The sequence below is a fragment of the Bactrocera neohumeralis genome, chromosome 5 (assembly GCF_024586455.1).
Source record: "Bactrocera neohumeralis isolate Rockhampton chromosome 5, APGP_CSIRO_Bneo_wtdbg2-racon-allhic-juicebox.fasta_v2, whole genome shotgun sequence".
Lineage (NCBI taxonomy): Eukaryota > Metazoa > Arthropoda > Insecta > Diptera > Tephritidae > Bactrocera > Bactrocera neohumeralis.
Window position 1 is genome coordinate 54,880,776 of NC_065922.1, and position 21,723 is coordinate 54,902,498.

At 36.4% G+C, this 21,723-nt stretch overlaps 1 long non-coding RNA gene and 1 pseudogene across 1 annotated transcript in view; both read left to right on the forward strand.

Annotated features, from left to right (window-relative positions):
- Positions 1-21,723, forward strand: part of LOC126757931 (uncharacterized) — a 170,740-nt gene that overhangs the window by 20,059 nt on the left and 128,958 nt on the right. Inside the window, exon 2 of the long non-coding RNA XR_007666802.1 lies at positions 10,100-10,396. This is a non-coding gene — a long non-coding RNA (uncharacterized LOC126757931). The remainder of the gene's footprint in view (positions 1-10,099; positions 10,397-21,723) is intronic.
- Positions 19,130-19,270, forward strand: LOC126760838 (small nucleolar RNA U3; annotated as a pseudogene).

Here is a 21,723-nt window from a genome sequence, read left to right on the forward strand (position 1 = left end):
TACCATATATCCGCAAAATAAGACATTTGTATACTGCCTTAAAAACTAGTTTCAATATTTTGGGAGAAGCAACTATTAAACGTTTTTTTTGTTATGTAAATGAAATGATTTTCAAATCACCAACATGTCATTGGCAAAATTATTTGTTTTCCCTTTTGAAAAAGAGATGCTCGCATTGGCTGTCAATTCATAATAATAAATATAACAAGCTTATGGACTCACTGTTTTTGGTTGTAACAGTAAATTAAAAACAAAACTGATTTGCTCAATTTTAGTTCAAATTACACGAACAAACAATCGTATTGACCGAACGAACTATTTTCGGCAACAAAATCGAAACGAAAAACATAATAATTTTTGATGGATGGACAGGCGATATAAATAAATTATAAAAATTTGCAAAAAAATGTTATTTTTGGAAGCGAACTCGTTTGGTAGAAGTGCAAAAGAGCAGACAAGAATAGAAAATCAAACAAATATATTTATAAAATGAGAAAAACATCGTTGCTAGACATTGGAGGTGTTCGAATGAGCTCAACACACTTGTCGACATGAGCACTGCCAAAAATAAAGCAACAACCAGTTCGAGCGGCCAAAGCCAAAATGAAAATGAATGGCGAACCAAAAAGTAAAAATTCAACTGGTGCTGGTGTGGCGTGCCAGCAGTCGGCCACCAACGGCATGACTCACAATTAGACAATTTTAGCGAGACTTTGATGGGGCGCAGGTTGATGTGATGCTTCAGGTGTAGCCCATACATATCATTACAAATATATATACATATATAAGTATGTTTGATTGTAGCGATGGGTGTGTTTAGAAAGTCAGTATTTTGAATATAGTACATATGTGCCTATTTAGACACATGAATATATACTTACATACATACTATACATAAGTATATACAGAGATAAGTGCAAAATATATACAAAAGTGCCTAAGTTGCTTCGCTGACTCATGATGCCACCAAATAAAACACATCAAGTTTGTAGCACCCAACCGATTTGATTAACTGTGTGCCAGCGCGCATGTGTGGCCAGCTACATGTCGCTGTTTGTGGTTGCGGTTTTTGAATGCAAAATGTCAAATTGACAATTAATGCGAAATGAATGCCCAAGCGGTGATGCGCTCATGAGCTTTGCTGTGATATTGTTGTTGTTAAACTGAAGGTGTGAGTGGTGGACAATGTGACGATTTGCATGTTGGCATACAAATGTTGGCTAACGGTATTTACAATAAGTATCTTTTAATGCTATGTGGTTTAGGGGAGTGTTTGTGCCGTACGTGGGCTGGGTAGAGGGAAGTTGCGATTTATCTCACTTATAAACCAAATAAATGGTCATTACAAAGTTGTATCTGAAATGGTTTTCCAACAATGAATGTTAGTGAGTTGGTCACGGTATCTCTTAGCACTTGCTAACATAATTGAGACTGTGAAGTCATTATAAAACAAATCATAACTCTACTCAGTGTTCCACTGGCGCTATTCAAATTTCAACAAGATGGGAAGGAGCATGAGTGCCACTTCACACTGAGTAGGCAACTGAGAAGTAAAGTCCCCTTTCGGCGAACAAGGACCAAATTCTACAAGTCACTCATCATCTTCGTCCCGTTATTACTAACATCTTAGGATACAAACCGATTTGATTAACTGTGTGCCAGCACGGCTGTTTGGCCAGCTATAAGTCGCTGTGCCAACAGCTCCGTCAGGATCGGGAAGAACCTCTCCGATCCGTTCGTTGCCAAACGAGGTTTCAGACAAGCCGACTTCCTATCGTGTCACTTCTTCAATCCACTCCTGGAGAAAATAATTGTAGCCGCTGATCTAAATAGAAAAGGTACAATGTTCTACAAGAGTATTGCTGCACGCCGATGATATTGATATATTTGGCCATAATCCGCAAATGGGTCTGGTAGTGAACGAGGGCAAGCCTCGAAACCCAAGGCAGACTAACTCTTGCCAGCAGTGGGAAGCAGAAGAAGAGGAAGACCTCCACTCCGTTGAAAAGATTAGGTGGAGAAGGACCTGGCTACACTTGAAATCACCAATTGGCGCCAAACATAGGAAAGGAAGAACGACTGTTCTTCTGTTGTAAACTCGGCTATAAACGCGTAAACGGTGTCTACGCAAATAAAGAAGAAGGTACCAGCTCCGAAAGTTATCACATCTACAACAAGCATTTGTACTCTTAGAAGAAGCAAACATCATCTCTTTTTGTAGTGGAGACATCGATATATAAAACTAGCTATAACCGTTTCGAATTGCTACTTCTGTACTCCGTTCTTTGAGCTCTGTTCCATGGAAAAAAAGTATATATGGAAGCAGCAACCATTTAGTTAAGTTCATTAAAAAAAGAGAATGTGTTAGTATCTCATTAAAGTGGCGATCTCAATTTGATTACAGCACTCTATTTGCTTTATACGAGTTGTTTGATCGATTAGTCTCGCTCTTGTGACGAATTGGTGATCGCTTATGTTAGTTACCTATGTATGCATGTGGCTTTGGTAGTTTATGTGTCATACTCATATACCATACTAATTTTAAAATTTTATTAGTTTCAATGTCTAATAATAAAAATAAAGTCAGAATATTGAACATTCATGTTGTGACTTCTATATTTTTTCAATTGTTTAGTGGCAATAATTTTATCATTTAAATGTATGCATATGTGTACCTCATATTATATTACTCACATTTTAATAGAACAACTCCATTATTATGTTGGCCGTGATGATGATGGTGGACACTACCATCCAGTGCGGATTTCAGCATTTGGAACGCCATCTCTTTGATTCTAGCAAAAGCTTATTTATGAGTTTGAATATGCACTTTAACATTACTACTTCACAAACACAAAAACACAATTTTCATTCACTTTAACTATTTAGTAGATATTCTTTTAATATATTTCGGGATTTCAATTTACTTTTGCTTGAAATTTCAAAATTCACATTGGATATTTATTGAGCACACCAAAAATGTAATCAACTATTTTATTTATTCAAATTTTGTATATACATTTTGTAATATATTTTATTATGAGATTTTTTTCTGTTTATTTTCAAGAGCTTTAATAACTTTAATAGAGATTTACACTGGAAATCAAATCATAACTAAATGTTTAGTAAAAATTTGGTTAACTTTTATAGTTACTTTTATGAGATCAGCTTACACTACACATGTATTAACTATTGTGTGAAGTAGAGACCACATTGAGTGAAAAACTCGGGAATGCAAAAGAAAAATGATTAAAATCATATAATACACAAGTTGTAGATCGTGTCCATATAATTTTTTTCATGGTACTCGTCACTTTGCTAGTTTTAACCCTTAAAAATTCAGCCACGCCCCTCTCTTTACTTTTTCTGACTTCAGTTTGCCCGTAAATCGTTATTCGTTTCATTTTTGTTCCTTTCTTTCCCTAAGATACTAACATATTATTCAGGAAAATTTTGGTCTGAAAACTCAACAATGCGCTATTCACCACGAACTAAGCATGTGGCATCATTTCGCTTGGAATTCAGCGCATTTCTTTTTATTTAATTGCTATTTTCATTAATTTTCGAAACCATCAACCCTTTCACAATTTTCCATTAAGTAATGAGAAGAAATGTGCAGGCTGCCGTCGATCACTTGCATTTCTAAATACATACTTTCGATCACTTGCATTTCGATTTCTTTGTGCAGCAGGGTGAAGCTGTTCTTTATCGCTAAAGGCCATAAGTGCCATTGAAATGCAATTAGAAGCAAAGAATGCAATATTATTGAGCAAAAATGCACAATTCACGAGCTAATCTCGATTACGGAACAAATGTGTTTCACTTCATTACTTTTACAACAACGACAAGCATGTCGGGAATGAAAATTCTTCTGGAAATACAATGTTAATGCTGACAGAAATTTTACTACATTTCGTTTTAGAAAAAATATTTAGAACCCAAATGACTCGTTAAAGGGAGGTGGCAGGGTTTAAATTCCATGAGACATTATCTGCTATCAGCTACCTGCTAGATAATATATTTGTCAGGTAAGCTAGAATAAACTCATCGTATGGGAGTTGTTCCAGGCTAGACTAGATTGAGTTAGTCGTTGTTAATTTTCTAACCGAGATTATACTTAGAGCTTTTCAAATTCTCCCACGTGCTTCCATAGGCTACCCAAAACATGTTGAGCTTATCAGAAATCAGCTAACGGCACTATTTTCAGTGCCCTGTAATTTCACTAAAGGCCTTTGCAGGCGAGAATCATGGTGTTTCAACCTACAACTTAGTTTCTTCTTTGACGACTAGGTAGCATCCAAAAATTTGCCAAACATAACCTCTTTTATTGGAGAGATTGAATTTCGTAGAGAACCTTTTACGTTTAATCATGACTGGGACAGCCTAAAATAGAGTGGATGGCGAGTAGCGGAACTTACAACATTCATACAGATGGATCAAAAATGGAGTGGAAACCCGATCCCAATTGCTTGGCGATGGATCTCAGGCGAACCTTCAAGCTTACGGGATACTGCAGCATCTTTCAGCCGGAAGTCTTTGCGGTAAGGAAAGCGACTGAAATAGCTAATAACGCACCTATTGCTCTGTGATGTATCTCAGACAACACCTAAGCCAACGAAATAACACAGTATCTTCCAACCGGAAGCCTTTGTAATCAGGAAATCTGAACAGATAGCGAACAACGCAGGAGATTATATAGAGGAGATCAATACTTGTATATACGGCGATAGGCAGGCGGCAATTAAAGCAATAATCTCACATCGCATTACGTCAGAGAATGTACGTAGAAGCAGGGAGGCGGTAGATATAGCGGCTACATATATACTGGCTTCCAAAACCACAAAGGAATTAGCGAAATATCTGATTGCCAAAAAAACCATCCATCTGACTACCGAACCGGTACGATATAGAATGAAAATTCCGAAAGGGCTGACAAACGGATCAGGGTGAGATGGAATATCTTAAGGACAAGCAAAATACATCTCGCTTACATAGTCTCGAAAGGACTACAGAACAGTTGTTGGCCTACTAGCATCACATAGGAGCCGGGTGGGCATAAGTAACAACGATACTGCTGTCATTCTCGGATTTATATCCGGTAAAGGATTGTCAACTCGGCACAATTCTGCCACTACAACAACAACAACAACAACGATACATGCAGAAAGTGCAGGGCAGTAGGATTGAGAGAAATGGTGGAGCACCTGTTTACATATGTCCAGCATTATCGAGCACTCGTCTAGATCTCTAGGTGCTTCGCAGTTCAAAGGACTACAACATATCACAAGTAGATGTCAAGTTGCACAAGAACCAGTAGGTCTGTGTGTAACGTGACAGCCGGTAACCTAACCTAGCTTGATTCGGAAGAGCCTTGCGAAAACTCAATTACTCAAGTTTGTCTAACGATCGCCATCTTGTGGAAGACCCAACCGTTCAAATAGATCGGTGATGAAACGCAATATTTTTTGTTCTAAGAAGATGATTGGCTATACTTACATATGTATCTTGCAATTTAAGGCATATGCCTTCAAGTTAGCGTTAGCTGACAAACTATGGATGGAAGAAGGCTTAGCCGTTATTAAGAACAAAAGCAGTCATTGTATTATATATTCTGGAATAGATCGATGGTCAACACAAAAAAAGAGAGTGCAAGCAAAAGTTATTTGCTCATCAGATGTTTAGTTCTCACCATCGCAAATAAAATGAAATTTTAATTTTTTTCCATTAAAATTAATTCACGAAAAGATTTATAATTTTTTGCCGTGCTGTCATTGCTCGTGTGTTACGAGTATATTGTTGGTGTTTTTGCCAATCCAATATATTAATAAATATTATCGTTTAATGACTGATGACACGACGCAACGCTGGTCATATTGCACAACAGTGGCTGCGTTCCAAATGCATAAGTGAGCGTGTATGTTGAAGCAATGAAAACGTCGATATGGCAACTATTGGTTGATTGCTCGCTTGCTTTTTTTTGTTGCACTTGTCGCTATGTACAAATGGCTGTAATTTGTAGCGATTTAAAGGTAATTAATCAGCCAAAATATGCTGCCAGCAGATTATCGAAAATTTGATTGTATGTGTGCGTGTGTATGTATGTATGTGTCAACAAAGCAAATATAATAAGCAAATGTGTGCAAGTTTGTACCACTGAAGAAAAATAGCACAAAAGGGAGACTGCAAATTGTTTATATTTTTGTTAATTTAATTTGCTTAGTGAAGTTTAAAAACCAGAGGCTAATGCTCGGTGGCAGAAAATGTATGCAAGAAAGAGAAATAAGCAAATGAAGTTGAAGTTTCGCGTGATTGTTATGAATAATCGGCATAGCCGGTAACACCCTCCATTTAGCTCCAACTCCAACTATATGGAAAACAAAATAATTTTTAACAAACATGCAAATACATAAACTGTATGTACATATATATATATACATACATATGTAGAATCATAAGGCCCTTGTTAAAGTGATGTTTTAACGGGTGATCCAAGTAGGGGTACTTTTTTGAATGGTCTTTTCTTGGCAGATCACGCGTGAGGCGTGTCAAGCTGTCATGTTATTTCTGTACTTTAAAAAGTAGGGAGCTTCGAAGTGGATCACCCTTTACCATTCATTCGCCATGATAACCGACTATTTGATGCCTGAGGTTGAAGCTCGTGATATCGGCGAAATTTGGTTTCAACAAGACGGCGCCACTTCCCACACATCGCATTAATTAATGGATTTATTGAAAAAACACTTCTGTAAGCAGATAATTTCACATTTTGGACCGGTCGATTGGAAAACAAGATCGTGTGATATCACACCGTTAGACTTTTTCCTGTGGGGATATGTAAAGTTCAAAGTCTATGCCGACAAACTCGCTTCGATGCAGGCCTTAAAGCAGAACTTGTGTCATGTGCCATTTACGAGTCGAAAGGATCAATCGAGTCATCCAAAATTGGACTCAATGTTGGACCACCTGAGACATAGCCGCTGCCAACATTTGAAAGAGATAATCTTCAAAAAATAAATGCCAAAGAATGTTCTTTCGAATGATAGTAAACATTTCCTTTTAAATTTGAAGTTTCTCGGTTTTTACTTTAAAGAAGTAGGGAACCTTGAAATGGATCACCCTTTAGTTATGAAATTTCTTTTAGTACAAAAATATGGCATTTAAAAGTTTAAACTATTTACTGTTACGCATGAATCCTTATGATCTATTTTACAAGGCTTTAGAGTATTCTCACTTTTTTGGGATTTAATTTGGGGAGATATTTTTTAAACTAATGTTAAATTTTTTCTACTAGAACTATTTATTGTCGTTGTATCCACAATTTTTAATAATACACATTCAAGTTCACATTTGACCCGGACAAGTCTACTTGATTAGGAGCAGAAGTATTAAGGCCATGTAGTTGTCGAAAAACAGTTCTCAGGCTATTAACAGAATGACGTTAAATTCCTAAAAATTAAAGAAACAGTGCTTCAAAATCATCGTGTTGGAACCAGAGTGATAGCAGAACATCTCATCAACTCTTATGGATTAACTCAACACATTTCGCTTAAAGTTTTAGGTATGCCTCGTGCCAAAATACTTAACTGCGCCGTCACATTCTAGTGTGGTTGTGACTAACTTTTTGGCCGAGCACGATACGAGAGTCATAGCTCAGACTTGTTTTTGTGTTCAAAACTGAAGAACCTCCCCCGGAAAATGATCTATGATTTAATTGATCTAATGAAAAAAAAAATGCCAGACAAGCCAACGGCATCGTAAACACAAATAGCTGGCAAACACTCAATAATTGTCATAAGGAGTTTAAACTTCACACGATCAAAAAACAAGTCGTACCAGTCTAGGAAAACCAATTTTATTGATTTGGTCCAGCCCGGTCCGAGTCAAATTTGATCTGGATACAAAACACTGCGCAACTGATTTAGAGATTGTTGCTTGGCTGGCAATATTTGATTGAATATGAACTAAAATTCATTCTGAATTGATATAAGAATATGCTGAAAGGAAAACCCAAGAAAGCATTTCTGGCTCCGCTACTGAAGGTGACATATTATTGACTTATATTACAAGCCCTAGACCAAACAAAGCTCGAAAAATTGACCTGTTCAAAAAGAGAACTTCGGAATTTTGTTAACTAGGGAGGCAAGTCGAAGTAAATAGTCGATTGTGTTTAGGTGTTGATAATAATAGTGATGATGAAATAATGTCGTGTTGTATAATTGGTGTAGAAGGAATATTTGGAACTTCATAAAAACCATATAGTATACATAGATACACGAATCATTTTGCATCATGCATCCTGCAAGATCAGAACAACGATTTTATCTGTCCGAAAAGATCCATTGAACTATTGGCTTTCAGTAAGTTCAACTTAACCGAGTTGTAGGGTTCTAAACGGATATTATAGAATAAGCCTATATGACTTTCGGTCAACAATTATCAAAGTGATCTCAAAGAAGGCGAAGTAGAAACTTTGCGCTACCTTTTCTTCGACTTTCCAGATTTCGTTTAAGTAAGGTTGTGTGTCCTGAAGTCGAAATCAGCTTTATTTACAGATGTTTTATAATCAGTTAGAACTTTTCTGATAATTAAGAAGCTTTAGATCCATATTGGAAAGTTTTTGACATAATAAATTATCAGTATCTCAACTAAACTAGTGTTATACCCTGGTAAAGTTGTGTATTATTGAGTTGTCTCAATTTGACAGAACAGAGTGCTGCGAGTACTGACGTGTATTTTGAAAGTAGACCTCATATAGTATTTCATAATATTATTATATATAAACACACAATTTCAATAATTGTTAAATTTTTTTATGCCATATGTCTACCATCTATATAAATTTCTTTGTATACAAAATACATATGTATATGTACGTATACATGTATGTTTTAATATTGTATTTTTTGTCGTAAAATTTTAATTTTGTTTCACATTTCAAATTTTCGCTTTGTCCTCTCTGCATTACTTATCAGTCGGCTTGTCTCTGGTAACATGGCCTAGTGCTCTCATACAAACGAACTTTTACAATTAAAAATTCTGTTTTTGTGCAGAGTGCTGTATCAATTTTGCGTTTTGCGCATTCCATTATCAATTTTTCAATAACACACTGCTGATAATGCAGAGGAAATTGTAGTGCGGAATAATTAGTGCAACAACAAAAGTGAATATGGAAATGAAAGTGAAATAAAACCAGAAAAAACATTAGCTTCGATTGAATCAAAGGTGTTATGCCCTACACAGGTGCATTTTTTATAGCATAAAAGTTAAATTTTGTGAAGATAATTTGTCAAGTAAAAAAGTTTTCCGTACAAGGACTTCAGTTACATATGTATATTGCTCAATGTGTATGGCAGCTATATGTTATAGTAGTTCGAACTGAGAAATTTCTTTGGAAGTTATAGCGATGCCTTGGATTATAATCTCTTCCAAATTTCATGAAGATATCTTGACAAATAAAAAAAACTTTCCATACAACGGCCTGAATTGGATCGGTCAATTTGTATGACAGCTATATGCTATAGTGGTTCGATCTGATTAATTTCTTCAGAGATTGCAGCGAGGTCTTGGACTATAATCTCTGCCAAATTTCGTGCAGATATCTCGTAAATTAAAAAGTTTTTTCTACAGGAACTTGGTGTGGACCGTTCAGTTTGTATGACAGCTATATGATATAGTTGTCCGATACGGGCGGTTCTGACAAATTGACAGCTGTTTGGTGAGAATAGGACGTATACAAAATTTCAGACCGATATCTCAAAAATAAATACGTACATATGTATATAGAGGCGAACATGGCTAAATCGTCACGCTGATGACTTATGGGCAAAGAATAGTAAGCCTCTTTAAATTAAATTTCGCGCGAAAACCAAAGGTTTTAGAGGGTCTCCGACGTTTCCTTTCGGATGTTAGGAATATCTTGACAAGCTTAATATACCATGGTGATGGTATAAATACAAACAATTTTAGTTTGTGCAAACATTAAAAAATATTTGTTTGTGTATTTGAATTACGTGGCCTTGACCAAAAGCCAAATTTAGCACCATAAAATAATTAAATAATTTTTTTCTAATTTGTCTTTGATTTTCTTGGTCATTTACAGTCTCCAAATGGCAAATTTATTGCTTATTTACACAACAAACGAGTAAAACGGTTCGTGGAAGAAAATATTATTTCAATGTGCATCAAAGGAATTCTTGGAGCGCCGCATTCCATTCTAAACAGATCACAAAATATTTTCTACCACAACAAACATGTGTCTTCTGCGAAATATTCACCACCCTGCACACCTGTGACGCACTCACCGATCGATAAAAACTCGCAGTTTATATGTATGAACTCACACAGACAACTATATTTCGTCTCGTATCGGAAAACTCATCATTGAATAAACAGAAAGGTAAGAAAACCACACCACAGAACAGCCAGTACAGGTGAAAAAAGATAAACACGCACGAAGGCAGCGACCAAGAAAAGTCGGCGCACTCGCTCGTCTGTCACACACGAGTCACACAAACGTCTACAAGTGCGAAAATGTCGCACCACATGCGGCGCCCGAACACGGAAGACTGCACGAGCGCTCTTCTTTTGTTTACAAATAACACTGGCGATTCACTTTATACACTTTTCATATATTAAATCTTGTAGACTCACTTTATTCTATACCCTTTAATTGAACTTATTCGAAATTTCTCACTTTTCTAATTCAAATGGATATTTATGCTCCAGTCACACTTTAATCAAAATCAAAGGCAACCCCAAATAATTGGAAAGGGTTTTGTCAGTTCATTGCTTCACCTGAAACATTCACTATTCACAAATTCACTATACACTATGCCTAGGCAGTTAGTTAGTGCTAATATCCGCTCGTTACATTTGCTCGTCTCGACAAGATCGATTCTACTGAATCCAGTAAACGCGAGCAGCCGTACGTCCGCGCCGCGTCCGCAGCATTCACTTTGAATTGTTGGCAAAAAGCGTACATTCATTCGTTGTTTGTGTTTACTGTTTACTGGCCGATCGCTGACGACGACGACGACGACGGCGACGACTCCATTGACGCGCTCCAATGCGGCACAACAAAACCAAACACACACCGCTCTGCCTACCCATTTGTTAGACACTTACACACATGCATACACACACACACACACACACACATCCATAAATAGCTACATATGTGCGGTGCTCATGAGTTTCTGTGTTGTTTGGCTCTCCTGTGGCGGTGCACTGCACCACCTTCCATCGCGTGGCGGCACACCGAGTCGCACCAATTCTCTCATGAACTAGCGAACCGGTGCTTTTGAGCATTTTTACTTTGTTGTTGTTGATTGTTTTTTTTCGCTTTTCAGCTTCTCTAAAAATCAAAAGCATTGCGCGCTGAAGAACTGTCTGCAATCGACGAGTGACACTGTAGTGTGACCAGTGCACAGTGTCTTCGTTTTTTCGCTGATCGGTTGGATTACTGCTCCAAAAATTTCAATCAGATATTACTTAACCTTCTTTAAATAGGAAAATTTGTGGGAGCAAACTTTGGTCGAAAACTAATTTTTATCAACGAGACACCTTTTTTGTGTAAAGGAAAGTCGACAGCTTGATTTGATAGTGACTGCGTAAAGTCTTTTCTCCAGTCCAAATTCAACGCCAACTCTTCTTATATAAGATTTGTTGCCCAACAAGAGTCACAATGTTTTAAACTTTTTGGAATTCTCATATCTAGGTTTGCTAAATATGGAAGATGTCCAATTTGCTTGATTGTTTAGTTGATAAGGGCATAAATCTTCCGAGTTGACAATTCTTCATCGAATAAAAATCCTAGTCCGTTCCGGTTACGTAGCTACCTTCTGCTGTTGTGGGAACGGGTTCAAAAGATAGGTCGAAAAAACCGCCGACTACCAACGATAGCTCTAGAGCAATCATTAACCTCATTGTGTTCTCAAGTGAGTTTTAAATGTGTTCCAACCAAGTATTAGATGTCGCTGGAGCTATATACTGCTTCAACTGGCTAAACACTGGACTTCCGCTGAAGTAATAGTCTAACCCTTTATTATAAACCGCGTCAAGTTGGTGTTTGAAGACCTGAAATTTCCGTTACTTCAAGCAAACTTGGAAGGAGTTGAGTAGTCATAGGCAGTTTAAGGAAACTGGTTACTCGCTCGCAACAGAGTGTTCCAACTTGTCTTGTAGCTTCTTTCTATAACATTAAGCAATGAAAATTCGCCTTGGTTAAATGGATCGACTTAATTGCTGCTCGGCGATCCACCTTCGTGTTATGTGGATTTTTAAAGTTATAGCTTACCTGCGTACTCAGATGATGTAAAATGAGTAACCTACTGAAACCTAAGTCTAAGAGGGTATTGTCTGCATGCGAAACCTAACACAGCGAGACCTAGTTTTGGGCCACGGATAGCGTTAATTGGCGCTTGACTGTTCACTAGCTTGTTTATGAACTTTCTGGTTAGAAGTCCACTTGTCCTACAATTACAGTTTCCAAAGCTAACAGTTTCAGGCAGAAATACTGAATTGTAGTCATATACATAGTTTGAAGCTACTACCTACTGCGTATGGATTACTAGAGAAGAAGCCGACGCCTCTTCCTATGTCACCTTTTGAATCGTCATTGAATATAAAAAATCAGGCGTTGGAACTGTCGATCACAGAAATCATTGATCCATTTTTCTCTACTGAGTGATGAACACGTCATGTTTTATTCCTCGTGGATCTCTTTTTCTCGGTCGCATTGCCGATTTAGCCCAAGTTCATTAACAAAGTCGAGTTTTATGCCCGTTGTGACTACGGGTCTGGCTCCAATGGTCGAAAATCATGAGCCGGCTGGTCGTAATCATTGCATCATACTTCAGTTGAACTTGTTTCTGTGTAGCTAAAGCTTTAAAGACATCAGAGGATAGCTTCAAAATTTAGCCCTATGTATTTAACAAATACTTAGGGAATTGGACTTCTTCGATTGATGTACAGTGAGTGTCATTGAAAATCGTACAGCCACCCTTTTTAAGTATTTTAGGGTCCAGTTCCTAACTACTTCAGATAATTCCAATTAAATATACTATTAGGCGTTTTATATTAACACTTAAATTCTTTTATTCCCAAAATTTAAAAATATTTAATAGAAATAACTAATAACAGCTCACTTTAATGCTCTTGGCTAAGTAATATTCAGTCAGTAAAAATCGTACAGCGCATATTTTTTCATTTTAAATGTAGAAAAATGATACAAAAAATTAATTTCATTGCTGTAAACTAATATTTAATATTTAGTTGGAAAACCTTTATTAGTTTCAGCAGCTTTTAGACGTTTGGGCATTGAATCAACCAACTTCTTGCAATAATCTGGGGATATTTTACTCCATTCACTTTGCAGCGCACACCAAAGGAACCTCCGCCATGCTTGACTGTCGGTCGCAAATTTTTAGGATCCATTGCAGTGCTGGGTTTTCTCCACACATTTACTTTTCCATCGGACATAAAAATGTTAAACTTAGACTCATCCGTGAATATAACATCATTCCAGAAGTCAGCAGGCTGCTTAAGATAGGTCCTTGCAAATTCAAGACGAATCTTTCGATTATGCTCTTTAATTAAAGGCTTGTTGCGTGCCACTCAGCCGTGGAAATCATTTTTTCTAAGCACTCTACGAATAGTTGAATCACTTACTTCCTTTTTTAAGTAAAATTTAAGATCTGTGGCAATTTTAGGAGCGGAAATGGTTGGGTTCTCCTTAACCTTCCTTATGATCCATCGTTCGTCAGTCGCAGTCAGCTTCTTCTTTTTTGATTTTTTTATCTTATTTGCCACCCGATTTTCATTTTTATATCTTGCAATAATATACTGAATAGTACTTCGACTCCGATTTATTATTTTGGCTATTTCTCCATACGATTTACCGTTTTTGTAATGATTAATTGCCAGTTCGCGCATATCAACAGTGGTTTGCTTCATTTTTCAAAAATTTTGTATATTTTATGAAAAAATTACTGCAATAAACACTTTAATAGAAAATATAAATCGATTAAAATCAGTACGTTCCAATTTCTTGATCTGAATTCGAAGAATAACCGAATTTTTCAAATCATTAGTCAGCTGTACGATTTTCAGTGACACCCCCTTTGACAAACTTTGGGCAATGGTGCTCCTTTGACATAAAAACGGGAAAAGCTTAAGAAATAATTCCCATTGCATTTTGCTCTTAACTCTATTACAAATGATAACAAGGATGAAATTTTTGATTTTGCGAAAAAAAATAGAGATAGTTAAGAAAACTTAAAATTTTACTTGCTGTACGATTTTCAATGACACTAACTTTTTTGTCTCGATCTCATATGAGATTCTATAAATTGTTTAATATTTATTACAAATTCCATTTAATTTTTATGGAGTGCTCTTTATACTTGCTTGCATCCATGTTGTATGCCAATGTCCTACAGGGCCTTAAGCTGGTTGAAGAAGTCTTCCCTTCATAATTTCAGTATGCTCTGGGCATCAGTCACTAAATCACCTCTGGGAGTTCTACAAGAGTATGCTCCGGTCTTGAAACCTTCTGTTAGTCACCGCATCTTTTCGTATAATTATCAAGCATTACCCCTTCGTACTCACGTATTTCGACCTCTCTCTTTTCTTTATCTGCAAATACGTTTCGATTTCTTCTTCAACTCTAGGTATCTGTCCTATCCTGCACGTGCTGCGGTTGATTGTAACTTTGCGAGCTAGGCAATCTGTTTTCTCTCCATCTTACCAGCGGTTCTTTTGTCTAGTTCGACAACCTGGTTTCGTTTGCGGCTGTACGTAAGGAGCTTGAAATGCCGTCTCACATGTCCTTTATACCGAGTTGTTGATGATTGCTTTCAGAGAGCAGGAGTGAAGTCGAGTAGAAAAACGTTCGGCTGTCTGTTGTGATTGCAGCAGAACCACCTCGGAGCGTACGCACGTCTAAAACACTGGATACGCGTCTTCCGTCTATCACGTCGATCTGGTTGGTGGCTTTTCGATCCGGAGGCAGGTAGCTTGCCGAATTTTCCTGTGCTAAATAAACATATTTCGGGCCCCGACGAAGTCGATCAACCTCAACCCATTAGGGTATGTTTTATCATGGAGGACGTGATCTTAATTATGTTATCGGGAGCAAATACTCATTTCTACCCAGATTTTTTTATAAAAATTTTGTTATAAACAATAAGAACAACAATATTATATTCAAGAATAATGGATCTCCTAGAATCTTGAATGAGGAACTCAGATGATATTCTTCTGCATTATGAAGAGATGTTGTATATTTGAGTAAGAGAGAGAGAGAGAAAAGAAAGTTTGGCAGCTTTTCTTAAAAAAAGAGGTTTTTCTTAAATTTTGTTGCCTTCAACTAATTTCCGAGATACCCGCACTTTGAACCACTGTTCCTTTGCAAGCTTCGTTACTCTTGAGAAAATTTTATTATTTTTGCTCTTTAACCACTTTTCTTTAGTTCTCTGGCTGAACCTCGTGTTTTGTGTGACGAGTATCTCTAACTCCAAACAAAGCGCAGTGCATTGTTTGATGCTGAAGGAGTTGGAAATATAACCCAGCAAATACAAGTCACTTCGTAAATACTTATATATACTATATGTATATATATGTCCTTGTGTACTTATTTGTACGTCTTCTATTATGTATGGTTGCATTTAAGTGGTTTATTTGTATTCAAATGGCTATGTATTTGCAGATCCCTGCAGGAAATTCCTCTAGCAGGCACTTATTGCCATATGCCTCTTCAACTATCTTTATAAAAATACCTTAAAAAACTAAAAAGCAAAATATTTGTAAACAATATTTTGTTCACAACATATCAATAAAGGGTCTAAAGTACTCAAGCCCTGCCTTGTTGCTCTTACTAGGCAACCTTAAGCCGTTCATAAGCAGTTCAATGCTATAAACTTCAGTTGCCGCAATGACATATAGTCACAAATCAACTGAATTGCTTTATTCTTCAACATTTTTTTTTTCTTAAAACAATTTCCTACAGGGTAGGTATGTAAATTCAAGTGCTGCACTCTTCACTGTATCTCGCGATTGGGGGTCGCAGCGGTGGCACTCTAAAAAAATCTCCATATTAATTTTGCTGTTAATAAAGCACACTTTGCCATAAATTATGATTTTGAAGATACATACTGTCTGCATACCATACTAATAGAACCACGTCTTCTTAGCTTAGAATATTCAATTATTCATTAGTTCCTTTCCGGTTGTACAGTATTTTCATTTATCATGTCTAAATGTGTTAAATTGGCGTTGAAATGTAAAACACACATTCACTAAGCAAGTGTGGTCCCGTCGTCTTTATCTTCAAGCTGCTGCTAATAGCCATAATCTTAAAGTTTCATAATACTGGGTACTTTTTACCTTGAACAGGGTATGTTAAGTTTGCCAAGATGTTTGTAACACCCAAAATGTCACCAAAAAGACCCAATAAAGTGTTTACCATCCGTCAAAGTCCATCAAAGGACTTTTACTAAAATATACGATTACTAAAAGAAATTCATTCCACTCTTGACTAAATACTCCATCAGTCCTACCACCTAAAATTATCAATTGATGTATGGTGTAAATATTTCCAACTAAGTCTCTTCAAGAAGACTTATATGTATATAAGATTCGCCTTCACCTCGCCTTTGAACTTTTTAATAAATATTGTATATCATACCCCGACAACAACAACATTTGAGACAGAGAACGTTTATAATAAATTATAAATTATGAACGTTCTCTGTTTGAGATTTACGTGATCACATTGCCTACTACAAAATATCGTTTCCTCTTTAATACTATAGAAATTCTTCTCTCATCCCATTTATCAACGTAGGCCGCTTTTAGGCGCAAAATTAAACACATTTTGAACACACATATTGAACAGTTTTACAGCCACTGCAATGATACGTACAAGAAAATACTTAACAGCTGGATGATGTCTTTGCTTTCGTTTACCGAACACACACATACCAACCTATGCTAACTCTTCCGACAACATTTCACACACAGGTGGCGCTGCACTGAACTCTAAGTTTTTTTCTGTAAACTCAGTGAAGAAATGATGTTTGTTGATGGCAAATTGCTTTAACTATTTAATATGGTGAATATATAAATATGTACATACATATATCTCAAAATTATGCTTTGGATTCATATTTACTCATAAGTACTACTCAGTAGCTCATAAAGATTTTTTTAATGCTAATATGCATATTTTTAGTTTATGCATAGGTAAAAATTCATCCATATACACATACAATTTAATTACAAATATGGATTCAGGATATTCATATATACATATGTTTGTTTGTATGTATGTTTTTAGATATGGAAAGTTCTTAGTTGCATATGCTCAAAGCTGATATCTGTAGACTTAGCAGTACAATTTAAAGTTGGAGTTAAGTTTAAATATTTTATGCCTTTTTGCTGTTTATATGTATGTATGTAGGTAGACAATCACATACATATAGCTCTATTTAAACTGCGGCAGGTAGCATAAGGTAGGGCGCCAAACCTTAAGCCAAATAATGTGAATACAGGACCTGTTAAGGCAACTATACTATACCTCACAGCAAATTCTATATGTGTGAACTGATTTCACTGAAATGAATTGAAGTAAGCGTAAGGAAACTAGAAAAGTTAAAATTGGCCTAACATTCCGGTGGGTAATCTTATTATGACATTAGGAAGTTTCGAAATCGGTGGAAATTTACTTAATCTGAAATGAATTGGAAACAACCTTATTCTGCATATCATAAAGAAGATGTCCGCAAAGAAAAAAAAAAAGCCGAGAGAAACATGCACCGAAAGCAAACTCTTAATCAAAGCCATGCAAAAATATTGCTTGGAGGATATAACCTGAAAAGGTTAAAGCAAATATTTAGGGTTAAAGTTATGATTTTGGTGGCAATATACTCATATATAGGACACGTCACGGCAAGAGAATTTGGACATAAACTTATCGGACTAATGTCGCAACTAAAAAATAAATATAGAAACACTGGAGCACCGACTTCTTAATATCTCAATAGAAGAAGGCGTATAGTTCTCGGGTTTCCAAATCCGTATAAACATCCACTCTGACCATCTTGAATTTATTAGAACGATGGGAGAAACATTATAAAGAGGGAATGGTACTATAGGATTCACGTTGTAGTATAAACCTCAACTAACTATTCTAAGCTCCGCCTCGAATATTATAAAAGTTATTTTACAATCTTGAAGGAAAAATATGAAAATATGTCATTAAAGACTAACTAACTTTATTCACGATACACCTACTGTTACTCTAATTCCGGCAGTTGTCCTCTCCTCCGACTTCTTCAACCAACCGATTGATTATTTGACTGTTTTGGAAACACATGCCTTCATATTGTCATATGACTTACTTAATTAAAAATATTTGATATTTCCAATATATCCAAAAAGCATATAATAGAGCCCTATTGATCAATGAGCAGCTCAGAAGTGAGCTCTTTGAACTAAATAACTCTTTCAAAAAGCATTTCGTGTTTGTGATCAACTAAAAGAACGAATTTAGTTTTATTGAAGTTGTACTTCTTATACGAGTTCGGAAAAGGTTGCGATAGATTGAGGTTGCGCAACCTTGCTCAATATGAATCTACGCAACCTTGTCTGCGAAGATGTTCGAGCAGCAAGCGAAGCGGTGACAATCGGCGATCGTTTGTTCGTTTTTTTCGGCACAGCTCGGCTTTTCTACCGACAACACAATGTTGCCATGTTTATGCTGTTGTTGTTTTTGTAGAACAATGTTTCAATTTTTGGTTGGTGAGACATATTCAATTAAAAATAAATTCTGTTGGGATTCGAACCTACGTGCTCGTCGTAACTTTTCAAGCGCTTACCACCAACACCACCATTGACACTTGTATTGCGTTGTCTCAATTATGGTTTGGTTATGCATAAAATAAATATACAATGGATCGCCGATTGTTACCTCTTTCCTTGCTGCTGTTGCGCATATGTATGTTTGTATGCTTGTTCATTATTGAAGTTATGCTTTTGTTTCTTTCGTTTGTCTTTCATTTCTGCGAATTCTCAACTATTTTATGTGCCCTTTTGTTGAAATACCCTGCGTTGGTCCATTTTTTGGAAATCGACCCGCGATGACGAAGTATTTTCGTTTTATCTGACAGCGTGAGGTTAAGAAGTTCATTTCTAATTTTGTCTTGTGGCATATTAGATATGATGTTTCTTCGAAAATCGTTCGCTTACAACGGATAAAACGACTTTGAGTGGTGATTTTAATGAATAAATTCCTTTTGGTTGAAATGCTCTGCGTTGGCCGTTGAAAAGTTAAGACTATACTTCTCAGGATCATTCATTCCTTTCATTTCTTCAAAGAAATCAATGACCTTTAGAAATATGCATATTTGCATTATTTCGTTGTCATTTCCATATTCGTAGCAATAGAATTTCTATGGCATAAGTAAAGTAATGGCCACCGATTGTCACCCCTTGCCGCTGTAGCAGCTTCGCCTACAAACATGCGTAAATACATATGTATGTATGTATACATATGATCGTGAATACATATCGACGCAGATTTTTGCGAGAAGCACCAGAAAGTTGTGCAATTTATGATTTTTAGCTTTTGCCATCATCGCGAAAAGACGACTTGTTGGCAAAGGCATGCTCGGGGAGATAATAAATTATAATAAATTTATAAAATGTGAATTTAAGTTTTCTAGTTTTGTTTCATACAAAATGATATGAATTTCTTGGAATATCACTAAGAAGTATAACTTCATCCGCGCGTAGGGACTCCACGCACCTTTTTTTTATTTGAATAGAGTTGCCATATATTAGGAGCACTATATTATATTTCGATATCTTAATTGATCATTAAGGGGCACACATAGTCTGATCGCTTAAAAAACTGATTTTTGGGTAAAACCCAACCAGACTAAAAGCCTCTCACTCTATTATGTCTTCTCTGAACCACGCTGTGCATGAATTCAAACATTTTTATTTGTGCAACCTCCGACACATCGTCACACAAATCATCGACCGACAGCTGCGATTCGTTTCCTATAAAAATCCTTGCATTCGTATGGAAGATGTTCTATAATTCTTTTTACCGCTTGATAGCATTAGTCAGTGACCTGCTAGCAATCTCATCAAAAGTTTTATGTCATTAGTCAGAGGCATATAAATTCTCTCTTTTTTCGGGTCTAATTTTAGGGTGATACCTGTTCCGGCTAATTCAGCTGATTCGTTGTTATCAATGATATCATTATGTTCAGTTACCCATTGTAGGTTTATCGTGAAATATACTGTTAGATCCACTAAAAGATTAAAGGATTTTTTTCGCTATCTTCGATGAAACCCTAAGAGACTTACGTGATTTCAAAGCCGCTTGGCTAAATTTATATATAAATTATTTCTTGATGTGAGCACACCTCTAGCCAGAAAAAGAAGGCTTTCTTTAGTTGCTGTGATCTCCGCTTGGAATACACTGTTGTGGTTTGGTTTGGAAGGCGATTCTGGTACCTAATTTTTCTGAAAAGACACAACATTCCACTTAATTATTTACTTTGGACCCATCCATATAGATCCCTTGTCCACCTCACCCTTACATAACGGACCAGCGTTATGAGCTGTCCAAGTGAGATCCCTCCCTTTTAAGATCGATGGATCGATCATTTAACCCAACCTATTCTACTATACCAGTCTCCAATTCTATCCAATTCTATCTGTACACCATTGCACTGTGCTTCTAAGAAGGTGCCCTCGAGGATGAAGTCCTCCCATTCACTTATGCTGCCCTGTGAAAGCAGCACACATACGATGTTTCATCACGATATCTCAATTTTGACTCCAACCATCGCTTGCGCCGGCAAACAGACGCATGTCTAGTTGTCAAAAAAACCATTATACCCTCTGCAACATGTTGCGAGCGTATAAATATTTTCAACAAAATGCTGTTACCGCTGTTCAGCCAGCCGCTGATTTATAAACACAACAAACTGAGGCCGATAGCGAGCAGGAAAATTGGACAACACGAAGAAGAATTGCCAAAAACTTGCAGTTTCGTTGCGAGTTAAAACTATTCACTGGTGGGCTTATGAGTGTATGTATGTGTGTGTGGACTAGGACTACTGATTTCCATAGTGAAACTATATAAATATAAATATGAGGGTGCATTCATTAATTTAATCAAGCGCATAGCTTAAAAACAAAAGCGCAAACAATGCAGCTGAAGGCAAATGCGCGACTGGAAAAGTGCACAAACACACAATAAAGATATATAAATGTACATATGTATATGAATATATAAAAATATATCGTTACCTAAAATGCAAAATAACGTAACATCACTTTTCATCAGTTTACAGGCGTAGGAAAAACGATATAATTGAAACCACTCATGTTGAAACCAAATTTGAGTTTTGGTTATAAAAATAGTTATATGTTTGTTATCATGTACTCATATGTATTGAAAGTGGAAGTTGGAAGAAGTTTTGGTTATAAAATGGTTATGATAAATGGTTATATATTGGGTATACATAGGATATACATATATGAGTTATATATTGGTTATATCTGTTTGGGGCAGCTTAATACATACAAGTATGTAATACAATGTAGTGACTCGTAAGTAATAAAATACTCAGTTTCAGTTATTTTGATGATACGTTGTTTTGCATTTTAGATGGCGATATACATACATACATACACATATGTATATAT